The sequence below is a fragment of the Jaculus jaculus genome, chromosome 9, assembly GCF_020740685.1.
Source record: "Jaculus jaculus isolate mJacJac1 chromosome 9, mJacJac1.mat.Y.cur, whole genome shotgun sequence".
Classification (NCBI taxonomy): Eukaryota; Metazoa; Chordata; class Mammalia; order Rodentia; family Dipodidae; genus Jaculus; species Jaculus jaculus.
This window is the reverse complement of record NC_059110.1, coordinates 24556157-24572950: the sequence shown is the minus strand read 5'-3', so window position 1 is coordinate 24572950 and position 16794 is coordinate 24556157.

Genomic DNA, 16794 nt, shown 5'->3' with positions numbered 1-16794 from the left:
AAGTTGTTCTTCAGGCATATTTTCATAGCAATAATAATAATTATTAATTATAATAATAATGTAAAGGGAAACTGGGCATTGGGAAAAAGGACATTATCAGATATTTTAGTGCCTAATTGATATTGATTTGAGGAGATAATAAACAGTATCATGAAATTCTAGTCCAAGTAGGGACTTAGGAAGTTCAGGAGATCAAAGTCTGCTTTGTGTTCTGCCAATTAGATGCCTGAATCCATCCTGTAGTTGTTTTGTCCATGCAGAATTTGGATAGATACAAATAGGAGTTAGCAGAATCCACCTTTGTTCTCTGATCTATAGAGTGTAGATACTGAAAAGGCCAAAGGAATATCCATTTCTTATTTAGTTAACAATATGTGTATATTCGAAACACATCTAAACACATGCCTATGCAGTTCTTAGCAGATACCTATGTTTTCTTTCTTCTTCCATTTCTTTCCAAGTTGCATCACATCCACTGAGGCAATATTGGCACTTAAGCATTGTTGAATATATATTACTGCAAATTATTTGATTTTGAGAGAATAAATATTCCTTGAGACAATTTTCCATTTATTCTAAGGGAAGAATTAATGCATTTTCAGCTGTATGTACCATAGTTACTATTAGGTTGGGGCATGCTCCCAAAATTGAGTCACCATGTGGCAACAGAGACATAAGGAAGTTGGTTGTCCACATTCCTCAAGAAACTGCCCAGCCATTATCCCTTCTTTCCCTAACAATACCCTCCACCCCCACAAAGGTCATAATTTCCTGCCCCCTGATTTTGTAAGGTCACTGTTCTGGTCTCACACCTTAGCTATTTTAAATGGCTAATGTAAAGAACAATGGAGTTCTTTTCCCTTCCTCACCTTCCCCCTACTGAAGAGAACTGTAAAGTGCACGATGTGGAATTTCAAGTGGACTGTGCTCCGCTCTTGAGTGTCAGACCTGGCAGCTTGTGCTTTTCCTGAATAAAAGCTTCCATCTTTGCCTCAGAGTGGTTTCCTTGTTCTTGGACACTCCCAAACCTTACATCTGGGGCTCATGACCCATAAGTGGCTTCCAGTTTCCCTCTTGGGCAGCCAGACCTTCTTTCCCCTGACCAGCCCACCAAGCTGCCATTTGACCCTCTGAAAGCTTCAGCCCATCTCTACCTGGTACCAGCTTTCACATCCACCACAATTTAGCCTCACTCTTCTTCCTTTCTCCATCTTCTTCCTCCTTCTCATGAAGTGCTCCTCTTGTGTTGGCCTGCTCTCAGGTTTAATCCCTCCTCGTGGAAGCCATTCCGGAATGCCAGGCTGTACCCCTCATCTGCTTTTAGGCTTCAACCCAGGTCTTGAGAAAGATGTACTTGTGAGACCTCAGGTCTCTTGCTCTCTGGTCTACCTTACTCTAAGAAGCACCTTTTGGTTTGGATAGAACATCTCAGGACACCTCCTCTCCCTCCTGAGCTCTCATCTTCCACAGCCAGCCACTTTCACCATCAGGAGCACAGTCGCCCTCCTTGCCCACTAACAGGCTAAAAAGCCTACAGTTGAGACCTGTATGGCCTCTGCTCACAAGGGAGGTGCAGGCCTTGTTCACCCTAATGGGCCAGGGACTCCTCATGGTGTTCTGTGTAAACCCAGCTTAAGCCCAAGTTCCTTTTCTCTCACTTTTATTTTGCCCTTTCCCTGTCTCCTTAAGAACTTAAAGTTTCTACAACTGTTGGAAGACATATTATCTTTCTCTGCAACTCGGTTTGGCCATAATATAAGCTAGACAATGGGTCTAAATGGACTGAGAATGGTACTTTTAATTTCCAAATTCTCACTGATTTATAAAACTTATGCCAACATACAGGCACATGGTCCAAAATACCTTATTTTTCACTCTGTGTGCACGGCCTTATTTCTGTTCTACCTACTCTTCTCACCAGGTTCTTCTAGCCTCCTCACCCCAACAGCTCCTGCAGTTCCTCCAGCTCACTCAGCCTCTATTGACCCCTGCCTAGTAACCAGGTTTGATTTTGGTCTCCAGAGTTGTAAGTCAAATAGAAATTTTAAATGGGTATGCGTAGCTTCTGAATGAATAAATGGTTGTCTAGAGTCTATATAAAGAGTGCGTTTGAAGTGGATGTATATGTATCAGTATGTAGGGGGCTCACAGCCCTAAGGCTGCAGAATGAGTTTTGTTCTGAGCAGGGCCATTTAATTATGGGGGATGTTCTCCATCAAGCCCACTATACTAGATAGCATAGGCAATTTTTTTTTTTTTTTTTTTTTTTTTTTTTTTTTTACTGCTGAGAGTGCCCCAGAAGGAACACTACAAGTAATTAAGGTCATAGGCAAAAAAAAAAAAAAAAAAAAAAAAAAAAAAAGCAGTATTCTCCTACTCTTAAAGTGTTATAAAATGGCAGGATCAGAAAACTGCCTTGTAGCCCTGAGGGAAATGAACTGTCCCTGGAATTTAGGAAGAAGAAAAAAAATCTCTTTCTTAGCTTCCTTGCCTTGCAGGCACAGCCAAGGGGCCACAAGCACAGGGAGTCTCAGGATCCTGGGCCCAGCATGATGATGGGTATATGTGAATTTGCTGTGAACAGGTGGGAACTTCTTATAAGAAATTTGTAACTGTTTTTCATTTACTTTATCTTTCTATGCTTCTATGCAACTTGTAACAAGCAGCAGTCTCAAAATTTATGCTTACATTTAGAAGTACTCAATACTGAGTTTGTAAAAGAATTAATTTCTAATAATGTTCAAACTGCTTTCATATTTAAAAAAATGTGTTTTGGAAAATTTATAAGAAATAAAATCATAAAATCTGTGTTTGTTCTGGAAAAATAGTGTGAGTCAAATCTAATTTATAAGAAATTTATAAGAAAATTTATAAGAAATAAAATCATAAAATCTGTGTTTGTTCTGGAAAAATAGTGTGAGTCAAATCTAATTTGCTCTTTCTTTAAAATGTTATTAAAATGGCCTTTTGAGGAAAAAAAAAAACCTTAAATGGTTATATTAAAAGTCATATGGGGGCTGGAGAGATGGCGTAGCTGTTAAGCGCTTGCCTGTGAAGCCTTAGGACCCCGGTTCGAGGCTCGGTTCCCCAGGTCCCATGTTAGCCAGATGCACAAGGGGGCGCACGCGTCTGGAGTTCGTTTGCAGAGGCTGGAAGCCCTGGCGCGCCCATTCTCTCTCTCTCCCTCTATCTGCCTTTCTCTCTGTAATAATAAAATAATAAAAATAATAAATAATAAAAATTTAAAAAACAAACAAACAAAAAAAAAAAGTCATATGGTAAGGAGAATCAAAGTCTTTGTTCCTAGTTATGAGATGAATGGAGTAAAGAAGATAAAGTGGAGAGAAAACATTAAATGTTGGATGTGAAATGTTTGATGAGAAAGATTGTTACACTGTGGTTGCATAGATTATAGAGTAAAAGTACATAGATGAAGGTGTAAGTAAAATATATAGATGAAGGTGTTAGTAAAGTGTATAGATGAAGATGTGAGTAAAGTATGTAGATGAAAGTGTGAGTAAAGTATGTGGATGAAGTTGTGAGTAAAGTATGTAGAGGATGGTGTGAGTAAAGTATGTGAATACAGGTGTGAGTAAGCCTGAATGGAAAGTTAAAGACAAAGTACTTGATCAGATTGCCAACTTCTTTTTTTTTTTTAATATTTTTTTGTTCATTTTTTTATTTATTTATCTGAGAGTGACAGACACAGAGAGAAAGACAGGTAGAGGGAGAGAGAGAGAATGGGCGCGCCAGGGCTTCCAGCCTCTGCAAACGAACTCCAGACGCGTGCGCCCCCTTGTGCATCTGGCTAACGTGGGACCTGGGGAACCGAGCCTCGAACCGGGGTCCTTAGGCTTCACAGGCAAGCGCTTAACCGCTAAGCCATCTCTCCAGCCCAGATTGCCAACTTCTTGAGATATAAAATGACCTAGGGTTTACATATGACTAACAAAAGAAGGCCCTGGCTGGCAGCAGGATTCTATGGTTTTCAAGTTGTAAACTTACTTTAACTCATTGATGTTAATCTGGTCATAATAATCATGATGAAAGACTGAATTTAGAGTACCCAACCATGTTAACTAGGTTTCTGTATTTTTCAACCTTTTAACTAAATTTTAGGTTAAAATTAATTCATTAATAATTACTTCTTTCTTAAGGTTATTATATCTAAAACTCTGCCTCAAAAAAAATCTCACAGAGGAATTACTTATTCTCCCCCCCCTCATTTTATAAGGTAAATAGACCACATTTGAAATATTAAATAGTATTTATCTGTGACACACTTGAAAACTATTTACTTCATTGTGAACAGTAAAAAAATTCTAAACAAAGTATTGTTGTAATTTAAGAAGCAATTCCTCAATTCTCCCAACAAACATTCTTAATACTTTAATTTGTTTTGTTTTGCTTTGTTTTGTTTTGTTTTTGAGGTAGGGTTTTGCTCTAGCAGAGGCTGACCTGGAATTCACCATTTAGTTTCAGAGTGGCCTCGAACTCATGACAATCCTCCTATCTCTGCCTCCCAAGTGATGGGATTAAAGATGCGCACCACCATGCCCAGCTTTAATACTTTAATTTTAATTTACATCATTAATGAACAAGTTTATCAAAGTATCCCAGGCAGAATTTTAGAATTGGTTAATGTTCAAATAGTTATAAATTGTGTCATAAAATTCTGTGTATGTTTGGAACTCAATATAGTTCTATAAAATTGATTTGGAAGAGATTAAAATTTCTTTTTTTGGCTCAGCAGCTAATGATGCTTATTTTCAAAGCCAGATGCACATAGTAGAACATACATTTGAAAATTGTTTGCAGTGGCAAGTGGCCCTGGCATGGCCACTCCCTCTCTTTTCCATGAGACTTGTCTTCTGTATTCATTAGACTGGCAGTTTGATCCAGTTCCTCTATTCTTTGGGCATGTTAAACAAAGCTAAATTAATTTCAGAAACTGACTTATAGATTGGATGGACAACTTATTTAGCTTTCAAAAGTGTTAAATCTCCTCATACATAAATAAAAACAAATAAATAAATATGAAGTTATCCCAATTCCAATAAACTTAAAAATTATAAAATTTTTCATATCTTCATATTTAAGCCACAATGTTACTACATAATATAGATTTAATACAAATGTTTTATTTATATTAAATTCTGTCAGCAGATCTTTTGTTCACAGTTTACTCTCTGTAGCCTCATGTGCATTAAATATGTAAACACTACTTTTTGTTAATATCAGACTTTTCCAGATACCAGAATATTGTGATTTGGTTTATATAAAGTCTATGATGTTTGGCTATGAATAAACATACATCACATGCCTGGATAAAACTCTCCAATTTTCAGATGGCTCTTGTCTTGACTTTGCTGGGTGATTATCACTGAGGTTATAATCTAAGTCTTATAAAAAGTGATTTATTGTGATTTTGTTCTTAGGAATACTGAAAAAGCTCCCCATGTCTTAGAAAAATCTACTGTGTATGTACAAACAATGTTAATATAGTTTGTCTAAGTTTCATGTAACAGTCACAAATATCTCTTTAGTTAAGCCTTAAAGTTCTTCAATGGTAAGAAGTATTTAAGAAATTACTTTGCCTGTCATATTGTCTCAAATGTATCTTAAAATTGGGCTAGATTAACTCAACAATGACCAAGTTTTATTTTACTTTTGAGCTATGTATAATAAGTCTCAGTCAAGGTTTCACTTAATTAATTGTCTCATTTCTCATATCTAAAGTTCATTGCTTATAGAGATATTAATGCTTAAGACATATTTCCTGCCCTAGAAAAATAATCTTAAATTGTTGTTCTGCTTCCAGTTTGGGGGGTAATTGGTATTTATATTGGTACACAGACTAACCAAAGTTGTTTTCAAATACAGATGCCAAGTTTTATATGGTCTTGTCATTTTCCTGACATATAATTTCTAGATTAAATCAACTGCCTCAAAGTTATTGATAAAATAATTAATAAAATATATTGTTTTGTAGGCTACTAAAATGTTCTGCCTACACTTAGAATTGACAGATACTTAAAAGATAGAATGTGTTTGCTTTCTATGTCCCAGATATACCTTACACTGTCACCTGACAACTAAACTTAAATATTAATCAAAATGACTTTAAACTATTGTGTCATGCTCTAACCAGAGCTGCTTTGATAACCAGATATGTTCTGCACCCTTTTTAACTAATCTGTTTTGCTAATCAGATATGTACAGTTTCTCTGAGTGATTAATAATCATATGTAAAAGTCAGAATCAATCGGAAACATTAGAGTTAAAAGGATAAGCAAGACTTCCAGTTAAGATGGCAGCATAGGTACCATGCCACAGCAGCCTAGGTGGGGAAAAACCAAAAAAAATCTCAGCAAAATACACACTTTTACTAAAAAGTGAGGTGAATAGGAAATTGTCCCTGAGTAACTCCACCTACCCTGGACCTAGCTCCTCCTACTTACTTTATCCAGAATCAGAGTTATTCCTTGGGCTCCCTCCTTCCGTAGCCCTTACCCTATCTTATCCAGAGATAAGTACACTGCCACCCCAAGGGGCGCTCTCAATCTTAAACTCTCTTGTGTTATTACCCTTCCCCAATCCCAGAATATAACTCTGCCTCCTCTTTCTTGCTCCAAGCACTTTATCCCTCACCTCTGAATGCTCATCCTCCCTTTATGCCTGGAATTTTGATGTTGCAGCTGTTGACAAGTATAAAACTCTCCTTTGTTCTCCTTTCTGTCTTCTCATGGGTGCATAGAGCCCATCTCCCTCACCTATTCTATAAGAGGTGCTGCCAGCTACTGCTCTGAAGCCAACTGAATGCAGGGGTAGCATGAGAGAAGTCTCTGCTTCCCTCAGGACCAAGTTGTAACAACACGCTACTCTGATGCTATCAGTTTCACCACTCTGCCACCTCTAGCCACCATGAAACAGCCTCCTCATCACCTGCCCTGAAGGAAGACCCATTCACTGCATTATCCAGACTCTCCCATAAGAACTCATTGCCCCACCATCAGCATAAAGAAAATAACCTTCCTCTCTTATCAGTAACAAAATGCTAGAATGTTAAGTTGGAACAGACTCCCAAATTGGAGTCACCACTTGGTGAAAGAGACATATCATAGGAAGCAGGTTGTCCACATTCCTCAAGAAACTGCCCAGCCATTATCCCTTCCTTGCCTAACAAATGCTCCCTCTCCCTCTGCGGGTCATGGTTTCCTGCCCCCTTATCTTGTGAGGTCAGTGTTATGATCTCACAGCCAAGCTATTTTAAATGGCTAATGGAAAACAAAGGAGTTATTTTCCCTTTCTCACCTTCCTCCCTATCTGGAATTTCAAGTGGACTATTGTGGTGGTTTTATTCAGATGTCCCCCATAAACTTAGGTGTTCTGAATGCTAGGTTCCCAACTGATGAAGATTTAGGAATTAATGCCTCCTGGAGGCAGTGTTATTGTTGGTGGTGGGTTTATGGGTGTTATAACCAGTGTCGCCTTGCCAGTGTTTGGCACAATCCTCTCTTGCTATTGTCCATCTCATTTTGGCCAGGGGGAGATGTCCACCCTCTGCTCATGCCATCATTTCCCTTGCCATCATGGAGCATCCCCTGGAGCTGGTAAACCAAAATAAACCTCTTTTTTCTCCACATGCTGTTCTTGGTTAGGTGATTTATACCAGCAATACAAACCTGACTGCCACAAGTGTGCTCTGCTGTTAGGGTCAGACCTGTTAGCTTGTACTTTTCCCAAATAAAAAGCTTCCATCTTTGCCTCAGGGTGGTTTTCATAGTCTTGATCACTCCCAAACCTTACAGTTACATCACAATAGGAAGAAATATGGCCTTGTTTATTTCTATATTTGGAAATTAAGCATTCCCAATATGGTCTTAAACATCAACTTATAAACCTATGATATGTGCTTCTGGGCATGATTTTGAAGGGGTTTATAAATAATTTATAGTGGGTATCATATTTCATTTGGTTTATCTGGGGGGGGGGGATCACCTTCCTGTCCTTGCTTCTTCCAGAAGGTATACCATCCATTGCTGTTGCTACCTTCTACCGCTGACATCAGACTCCTTATTCTTGAGCCTTTGAAGGTGGACTAAATGTCATTCATTTTCTAAGGAACTCCAGATGTCTATCATCACTTTAGGACTTTTGAAGCATCCAGTTTTGTGCTTCATGCACTGAGCAGCTACTGGCTCCTCTGCTCCTCCAGCAAGTAGATGGCCATTGTTGGACTACTCAATACTAATATTGTAAACTAATCTAATAAATACCATTTAATCAAATATAGTATATCTACATACATATTTGTTCTATTACACTAGGGAACCTTATTTCAACTGGTCATAGAAATTACAAATAAAATATTACTAAAGACATTTAGAAGAAAATTTATATATGTATATATTTATATCTAATCCTACATATTTGGATGCTTATATCAGAAAAAAAAATGTTTATTTTCAGCTATCCACTTTTCTCTAGAGGATTCTCAAAACATAACAAGTTAAACTTATGTATAAGCTAAATAAAATACCACTAATAAATGTTATAACAGAAATCAATGTTAAATAAACAATAAAAAGTGTTTGAAAAACTAGTGCTGTTCCAAGTGGGAACATTAAAAGAATATATAATGACCTGATACACTGTTATTAAAAATGAAAAAGAAAGCATAGATTCCACTGTAGTAAATGAATACACCACTAAGGACTCTACAGAAATTAATAAACAGTGTACAAATACCATGTTACAAATTAAAATTTCCCATAATAGGATGTGTCTACACACACATACACACATACAGAGCCTACCAAGTTTGAACTAGATAAAATAAAGAAAAATAGTTGTACCTCTGTATCTAATGTACAAATTTAGTTTATTAGCAGAATTCTTTAAAAAGATGTTTTTTCTAATGTGATCTATCAGAAATTTAATAAACACCGATACAAATCATAAAATAAAAGAAACATTTGCAGAAAATAGAGGACAGTAAAATATTTTCCATTTGTTTTATGAGGCCATCATTATTTTGTTATGGACTTAAATAGATTCATTCCATGAAAAAAAACAAGTGTTTCACAAGAACAAAAGAGAGATTCTTTAATAAAACATCAGCAAACTGAATTCATTAGTACATAAAATGAGAATAAAACAATACAACCAACTAATATTTATTTCAAGGAGGTAAAATTGTTCTAACTTTCAAAAATCAACCAGCAGAACTCACCACATGACCAGAATGAAGAAGATAAGACTTACAGTTTTCAATATATGCAGAAAATTCAGAAAACTGAGAACACAAGAAATGGAAGAGTACTCCCCGAATGTGATAAAGAGAATCTATGTATGAAAGTACATAATTAATAGGAAAACAATTGGTTTCTGCATAAACTGGTAGCAAAGTAGGGGTTTTCATTCTTTGTTTATTCACAGGAAGCAGAAAGTTTTATTCTCCATCATATGGCTAGAAAATATATTAAAGATACAAGAACTAGAAAGACTAAGTGTATTGTTATTTTCATAGGTGGCATAATGTTATAATTAGAAAACCATAGGACTTATACGTGTGTTAATCAAAGTAATAGAAAAGCCATGTAGTTATATGAAATCAATATCCCTAGTCACAATCATGAAATAATCAGAAAATAAAATGAAAAATTAATTCCTTTTTGTGTTGCTATTAATAACCACATTTATGGTTGACTTTAATAAGGAAGAAAGCAGAAACCTGCTACAAGTGGAAACCTACACAATATGTAGAGAATGAAACTATGGTCTTCAAATGGAACACATGACAATACTTTAATAAATGTGCTCACCTCCTTCACTGTGACAACATGCCTGAAAGAATTAACTTCTAAGGAGGGGTTGTTGATTTGAGCTTACAAATTCAGAGGTTTTAGTCCATGCTGCATTGTTCCATTGGTTTAGAGCCTGTGTTGAGAAAACACACACACCATATCAGAGAGTGGAACAAAGCTATTCACAGCAGCTGAGCATTAAGTCAAAAAATCAGGACCTTTTGTGGTTCACACTATCCCCTTCATGTACATTCCACCCGTAACTTAAATTCCTTCCATTGGGGTACCTCTTCTCTAAGATTTCCCCATCTAACAATGTAATGAACCTTTGATGATGGATTTTAGAATATTCATTTTAGGTTGATGAGAAGTACCTGCACTTGTCAAAAAGGAATTACTGAAGACATTCATGTTTTGCATGTAGTGTTACATGTATACATTTATGATCCCTTACTGATTGTTAGGTCAGGACAAGATGGAATCACTAAGAACAGCAGGAGGGCTACAGAGAAATAAAGAAGTGGGTCATCCATATTCATCAGGGAACCATCCAGCCATTATCCCTTCTTTGCCTAACAATGCCTCAGGTCTAAGTTTCTGGCTTCCTTATCTCCTACCTGGTCATTGTCATTGTTCTGGTCTCACACCCTAGCTAGTTCCCTTCCTCACCTTCCCTCAACTGAAGAACTGTATATAACCCACTGTCTGTAATCTCAAAGTTCACTATGCTCCTCTCTTGAAAGTCAATCCTGGCAGCTCATGTTTGTCCTGAATAATATCTTCCATCTTTGCCTCAGAGTGGTCTCCATGGTCTCTGTCAGTCTTGAACCTTACACAGATAAAATATTGAAATTTATAATTGCATTTTATAAAATGTCTAATTCTCTTATACTAAAAAAAAAAAAAAAAAAAAAAAAAAAAAACCCACCAAATTCCTTCCCTTAAATTATTAAAGTCATGCTAGTGGTTTTCCCTGTGGACTGATGCATTTATTCACTAATCTTGCATTTCCAGGTCAAATATCTGATCTTCTCATGTCTCTGAGTTTTTCACATGTTCTGGACAGCACTTTACACAAACACTGCATGAATTAAGTTTCATCTCTCATGGAGACCTTCACAGAGTAACAATCCTTCTCATTATTTGGATTCTGATGCTGCTTGTGTCATATGTTCATGTAGTATTGTTATAGAGATACCTTTACTCACTGTAATATATTTTCATAAATATTTTCACTTCTGGGGACATCTCTATTAGTTTAGGGGACTTGTACTGAATATATGTTAAGGCTATGGTTATACTTGAGTAAGAGTAATTGACCCAACAAATATTGGGAATAATGAAAGATACAGTGAATATAAAAATCATTTGAGTCACAGTAAATGAACTTTGAAAAACACTACCAGGAGCATCTTCTGACAATTGTAAGTACACAGTGAGGTGTTATTTGGGTAGCATATTTTGCCCATCCCTGTGAGAACTCCAGTGAATAAAGTGAGTGATGAACCACTCAAATGAGAATGATTTGAATAGGATAGTAGACCTTTTATTAATAATGTAAAGGCCTATGTTAAAATTACTTGTTCAAGAAAGTTAATTTTAATATGCATAATGGTGGGCTGGAGAGATGGCTTAGCAGTTAAGCACTCGCCTGTGAAGCCTAAGGACCCCGGTTCGAGGCTCGGTTCCCCAGGTCCCACGTTAGCCAGATGCACAAGGGGGCGCACGCGTCTGGAGTTCGTTTGCAGAGGCTGGAAGTCCTGGCGCGCCCATTCTCTCTCTCTCTCCCTCTATCTGTCTTTCTCTCTGTCTCTGTCACTCTCAAATAAATAAATAAAATATTTTAAAAAAATGCATAATGGTGAATTCTTTGGGAAAATCTTGCTATCAATTTGAAATTCTCTGATTTCAGATAATTGAGATGAGGTAGCACTTGATAAAATGGAAAGTAAGTGTGTGTGTGTGTGTGTGTGTGTGTTATAAATAGTTCAAGGAATCAGTAAAAATTTATTGGAATTTTTTATTTAAAAACCTGTCAGATTATTCCAAGTTGAATCATTTCTATGTACAGTTTCAGAAAATATCAAAACAATAATTACAAAGTACATTACTTTGTGAGCATTTTAATCTAAAAATTAATCATGTATAATTAACTCATTTTTTCCACTGTAGAGGATTACTAGAAACCATAATCAAAAGTTATTTTAAGTACTGAGAAAAATGACACAATGTGTACTAAGCATAAAACATTTCTTCTTTGAAGCCCAGAATATGATTTTATATGTCAGTTAAATGTTCTAGCAATTGCTTACATGTTTTCTTTATGAATTGTAACCAGACTACTTCATTTTACTTTTTACCATGTATAAAAAGATATAATGTCTTTTTATCTTTGGTTTTTTTGTATTAGCTATTTTTTGGAGAACATTCTTCAATCTTTGTCATTTAATGCCTTTAATACGTTGAATTACCTTTTAAAATTGCATTCATATATTGATTTATTATTATTTTATTAGATATGTACATAGTTTGTATGCAAACAACACATTTTGGTACTATCCTTTCTCTACTCCATGCCCCTTTCCTGAAGAGATCTTCTTCATTGGGGATGCAGGTGACCCCATGGGGATTGTAAGCCATGCATTACGGGGGGGGTAATGTCTTTCTACCCCCTCTTCTGCAAAATTCCCTGAGCCATGCTGGGAGTATTTAAGTCTACTTCAGTGATGTGCACTTAGGAGCCTCTGGATCTCTGGTTTGGTAGGTGTTGGGTGTCCTCAGTACCTATCTCCATCACCCTTGTACTAATATCAGGTTCAATAAAAGAGCAGAACTCTTGCTCATTTCCCCAATTCCTCTGGGGAATTTCAGCTGGGGATAGGGTGGATTGTACTGGGCATTTATCTCCTCAAGTTCAGCTCCCATCTGAAAAAGAGAAGCAGATTCTCCAAGGGAGAAGGAAGTCAGCACCAGTTAAATGAGATAAGCACTATATATTTAGAGAGAATTTAAAGGGTGTAGACCCTCATACTTATAGGTTAGTGGGAGATTGACAATGGAAAGGAGAATCATTATCTGGATATGATTCTGACATGTGTCCCAGTTGCAGATATGGTTTCCTTTCCACTAAGTAGAACTGTTAGCCAATCCAAGAGCAGTTGGACAGCCACTGTGGCTATGTGCCACTATTGCACTTGTGTGAGCATCACATCAGGTTGTTTGCTTCTGATTTGCTTAAAGGCTTTGAGTTGCTTGGTCAGATATTGGCGACTTTCCCCCAGTAGCTCACGTAGCACCTTTGATCAGTAGGTGAGCTAAGTGGGGACTGGCTCTCCTCTGGATACCAACCAGGTGTCTCCATGATCCATGTCAACAGTGTTTGGGGTCTGCAGCAGTAGTCTTATGATTAACCACTGGTGGGTAATCAAGTGCTCTGAAAGAAGTCTGTCTTGTTTATTTTGGGAGAACTTGTAGATCTCTGATCAACAGCTCACTGTGTATGTAGACTACATCCTGGTAGAGGGAATTACAGGCCAGTGCTAAAGGAAAAGAAAAAACAAAAGCCAGAGAAGAAAGAGTAACAGGAAAAATTTGAGGCTAGGTTCCTTCTCACCCTCTTCAGGGCACTTCCATTCGGATTATCCTCCTAAAGTCCTTTTGAGGTATCCACCTTTTAGTCTGACCTCCAGGATATAGGATTCTATGCTACCTGTTCAGTTGGGTTCAGTTGTGTGTCTGCCCCCCACCCTTTCTCTTCCCCCAAGTGCTGCCCCCTTGTGTTCCAGCCTTATGATGCTATTCAGTTATGTCAGCAACTTGGGCTGATCCAGGTTAGGAACTGCAGATGAGTGAGATTATGCCACAGTGGTCTTTCTGTGTTTGTATGATAACACTTAGAATAAGCTGTTCCATGTTCAAGCCTTTTTTTCTACAAATATCAATGTGTCATTTTTCTTACTATACATCATGTAAATATACCACATTTTGGTTATCCATTCACCCAATGATTGGCACTGGGTTGATTATGAATTGAATAGCTATAAGCATAGTTGAGCAAATATCTATGAACTGAGATGTGGAGCTTTTATGGTAAATGCCCAATAAGGGAATAACAGAGTCTGCTGGTAACTCTATAGTCATCCTTTTCAGGAGTCACCAAATTGATTTCCACAGTGTTTATACCAGCTTACATTTCCACCAACAGTGAATGAGTGTTCCTAATTATCCACAGCCTCAACAACATTTGTTGTCCTTTGATTTTTTAATATTTGCTATCTTTACTGGTGTGATGTGGAATCTCATAGTTGCATTAATTTGCATTTCCCTAATGGTTAGGGATGTTGAACATTTTCTTAAGTGTGTATTAGCCATTTGTGTTTCTTACTCTAAGGACTCCCTATTTACTTCTCTACCCCACTTTTGGAGTGGGTTACTTGACTTTTTATTGTTTAGCTTTTTGAGTTCTTTGTAGATTCAAGATATTAGTTTTCTGTCAATGTTATAGCTGGCAAAGATTTTCTCTCATTCATTGGATAATCTACTGGCTGTGCTTATAGTATGATTGTCTGTGCAGAAGCTTTTTAGCTTCATGAGATCCCTACTTATTGAATTTCTTTGGCTACTAGGGTGTTTTTGTGTGTGTGTGTGTGTTTTGTTATTTATTTATTTATTTGAGAGCCACAGACAGAGAGAGAAAGAGGCAGATAGATAGATAGAGAATGGGCACGTCGGGGCCTCTCGCCCTGCAAAGGAACTCCAGACACATGTGCCCCTTGTGCATCTGGCTAATGTGGGTCCTGGGGAACAGAGCCTCAAACCAGGCTCCTTAGGCTTGACAGGCAAGCGCTTAACTGCTAAGCCATCTCTCCAGTGCACAGGGTTTTGTTTAGGAAGGATTTTCCCAGTCTTATGTCATGGAGAGTACCTTCCATTTTTTTTCTTCTAGTAGTTGAAGATTTTCATGTCTTATATTGAGGTCTTTAATCCATTTGGACTTGATTTTTGTGTATGGCCAAATGAGTGGGTCTAATTTCCTTTTTCTGCATGTGGTCACCCAATTTGTCCAACACAAGTTGATGATGATGACTTTTCTTCAGTCTACATCACTGGCACCTGTGTCAAAGATCAAGCAGCTGTAGTTACTTGAACTATGGTCTGGCTCTTCAATTCTGTTCCATTGGTCTATGTTTCTGCTTTTATTCTAGTAACATGTTGTTTTGTCACAATGGCTTTGTAATATAACTTTAGATCAGATATGGTGATACCACCAGAGGGGTATTTCTTTGCAGAGGATATGTCTGGATATCTGAGGCCTTCTGCCATTCCATATGAATTTTGAGATTATGTTTCCAGTTTCAGTGAAGAATGATGCTGACATTTTTATTGGCATTGCGTTAAATCTGTATATTGCTTTTAGCAGAATTGCCATTTTCACAATATTAATTCTACATATCTAGGAGCATGAAAGGTCTTTCTACTTTCTCAAGTCCTCCTCTATTTCTTTCTTGAATGTTTTTATGTTTTCATGATATAGGTCTTTCACATCTTTGGTTAGCATTATTTGAAGGTATTTAATTTGTTTTGTTGCAATTGATTGTGGGAGCACCTCACTGATTTCTTTCTCTGAATACTTGTCCTTTGCATCTAGAAAAGCTACTGATTTTTGTGCATTAATTTTATATCCAGTCACTTTGATGAAAACATTTATCACCTTTAGAAGTTTTGAGGTGGAGACTTTTGAGTCACTTATATATAGAGTCATTTCTTCTACAAATAGGGCTAACTTGACTTCTTCCTTTCCACTTTGAGGCCCTTGTACTTTTTCCTCCTCTCTTAGTGCTTGGGCTAGTACTTCTAGTATTATGTTGAACAGCAGTGGTGAGAGTGGGCACCCCCCTTTTGTTCCTGATCTCAGTGTGAACTCCTTGAGTTTTTTTTTTTTCCCCATTAAGTATTATTTGGGCTTTAGAGCTTTATATTATAGCCTTTATTGTGTTAAGATATAAACCCTCTATGCCTATTCTTTCCAGTGTTTTGATCATGAAGTGGTGTATTTTGTTGAAGCCCTTCTTTGCATCAATTGAGAAGATAATGTTGTGCTTACAGTTCAGTCTGTTTATGTGGTGTATTATGTTGACCAATTTTCATATGTTCAAACATCCATGCATATTTGGGATGAAGCGTACTTGATCAAGGTTGATAATGTTTTTGATGTGGTGTTGAATTTGCTTTGCAAGGATTTTGTTCAGGATTTTTGCTTCTAAGTTTTCTTTCTTTGTTGCATATTTCTGGTTTTTGGTATTAGAGTGATACTAGCTTTGTAAAATGAGTTGGAGAGGATTCTCTGGTCTCCCATTATGTGGAAAAGTTTGAGGAAAAACTGGTTCTGGCTGTTCTATGAAGGTTTGATAGAATACAGCTGAGAAGCCATCTAGGCCATCTAGTCCTGGACTTTTCTTTTGGGGGAGTTTTTTTTTTTTTTTTTTTTTTCTTCTTGCTTTTGCTTTTTAAAAATTTATCTTTTATTTTTGTGCTCAGTGAATACAGTCAAGTTGGTACATTGTTAGCCTCCTCCCTGTCCTTCCTGCTCCACAGGGACCCTCATTGTTGGGGTATGTTGGCCATGCATTGTGGGGTTAGCCACTAGTTTTGGATAGGAGGTAATGTCTCTGCGTATCATGACCTAACGTGTGGCTCTGACATTCTTTCTGCCTTTTCTTCTGCAAGTTTCCCTGAGTCATCTTGGATTCATTTTAGGTCTGCTCCAGTGTTGAGATCTTGGAAGTCTCTGGATATCTGGTTTGGTAGGGGTTGATTGTTCTCTGTGTCTATCTCCTTCACCATTGTGCTGGTCCCCAGCTTGTCAAGAAAACAGCACTCTTGCATGTTTTCCCAATTATTCTTAGTTCCCACTAGCACCCTTTTGAGGTACGATGGGGTTGTTCTCTCCTTAGGGTCTATGTCTATTTGTAAAAGAGAGGCAAAT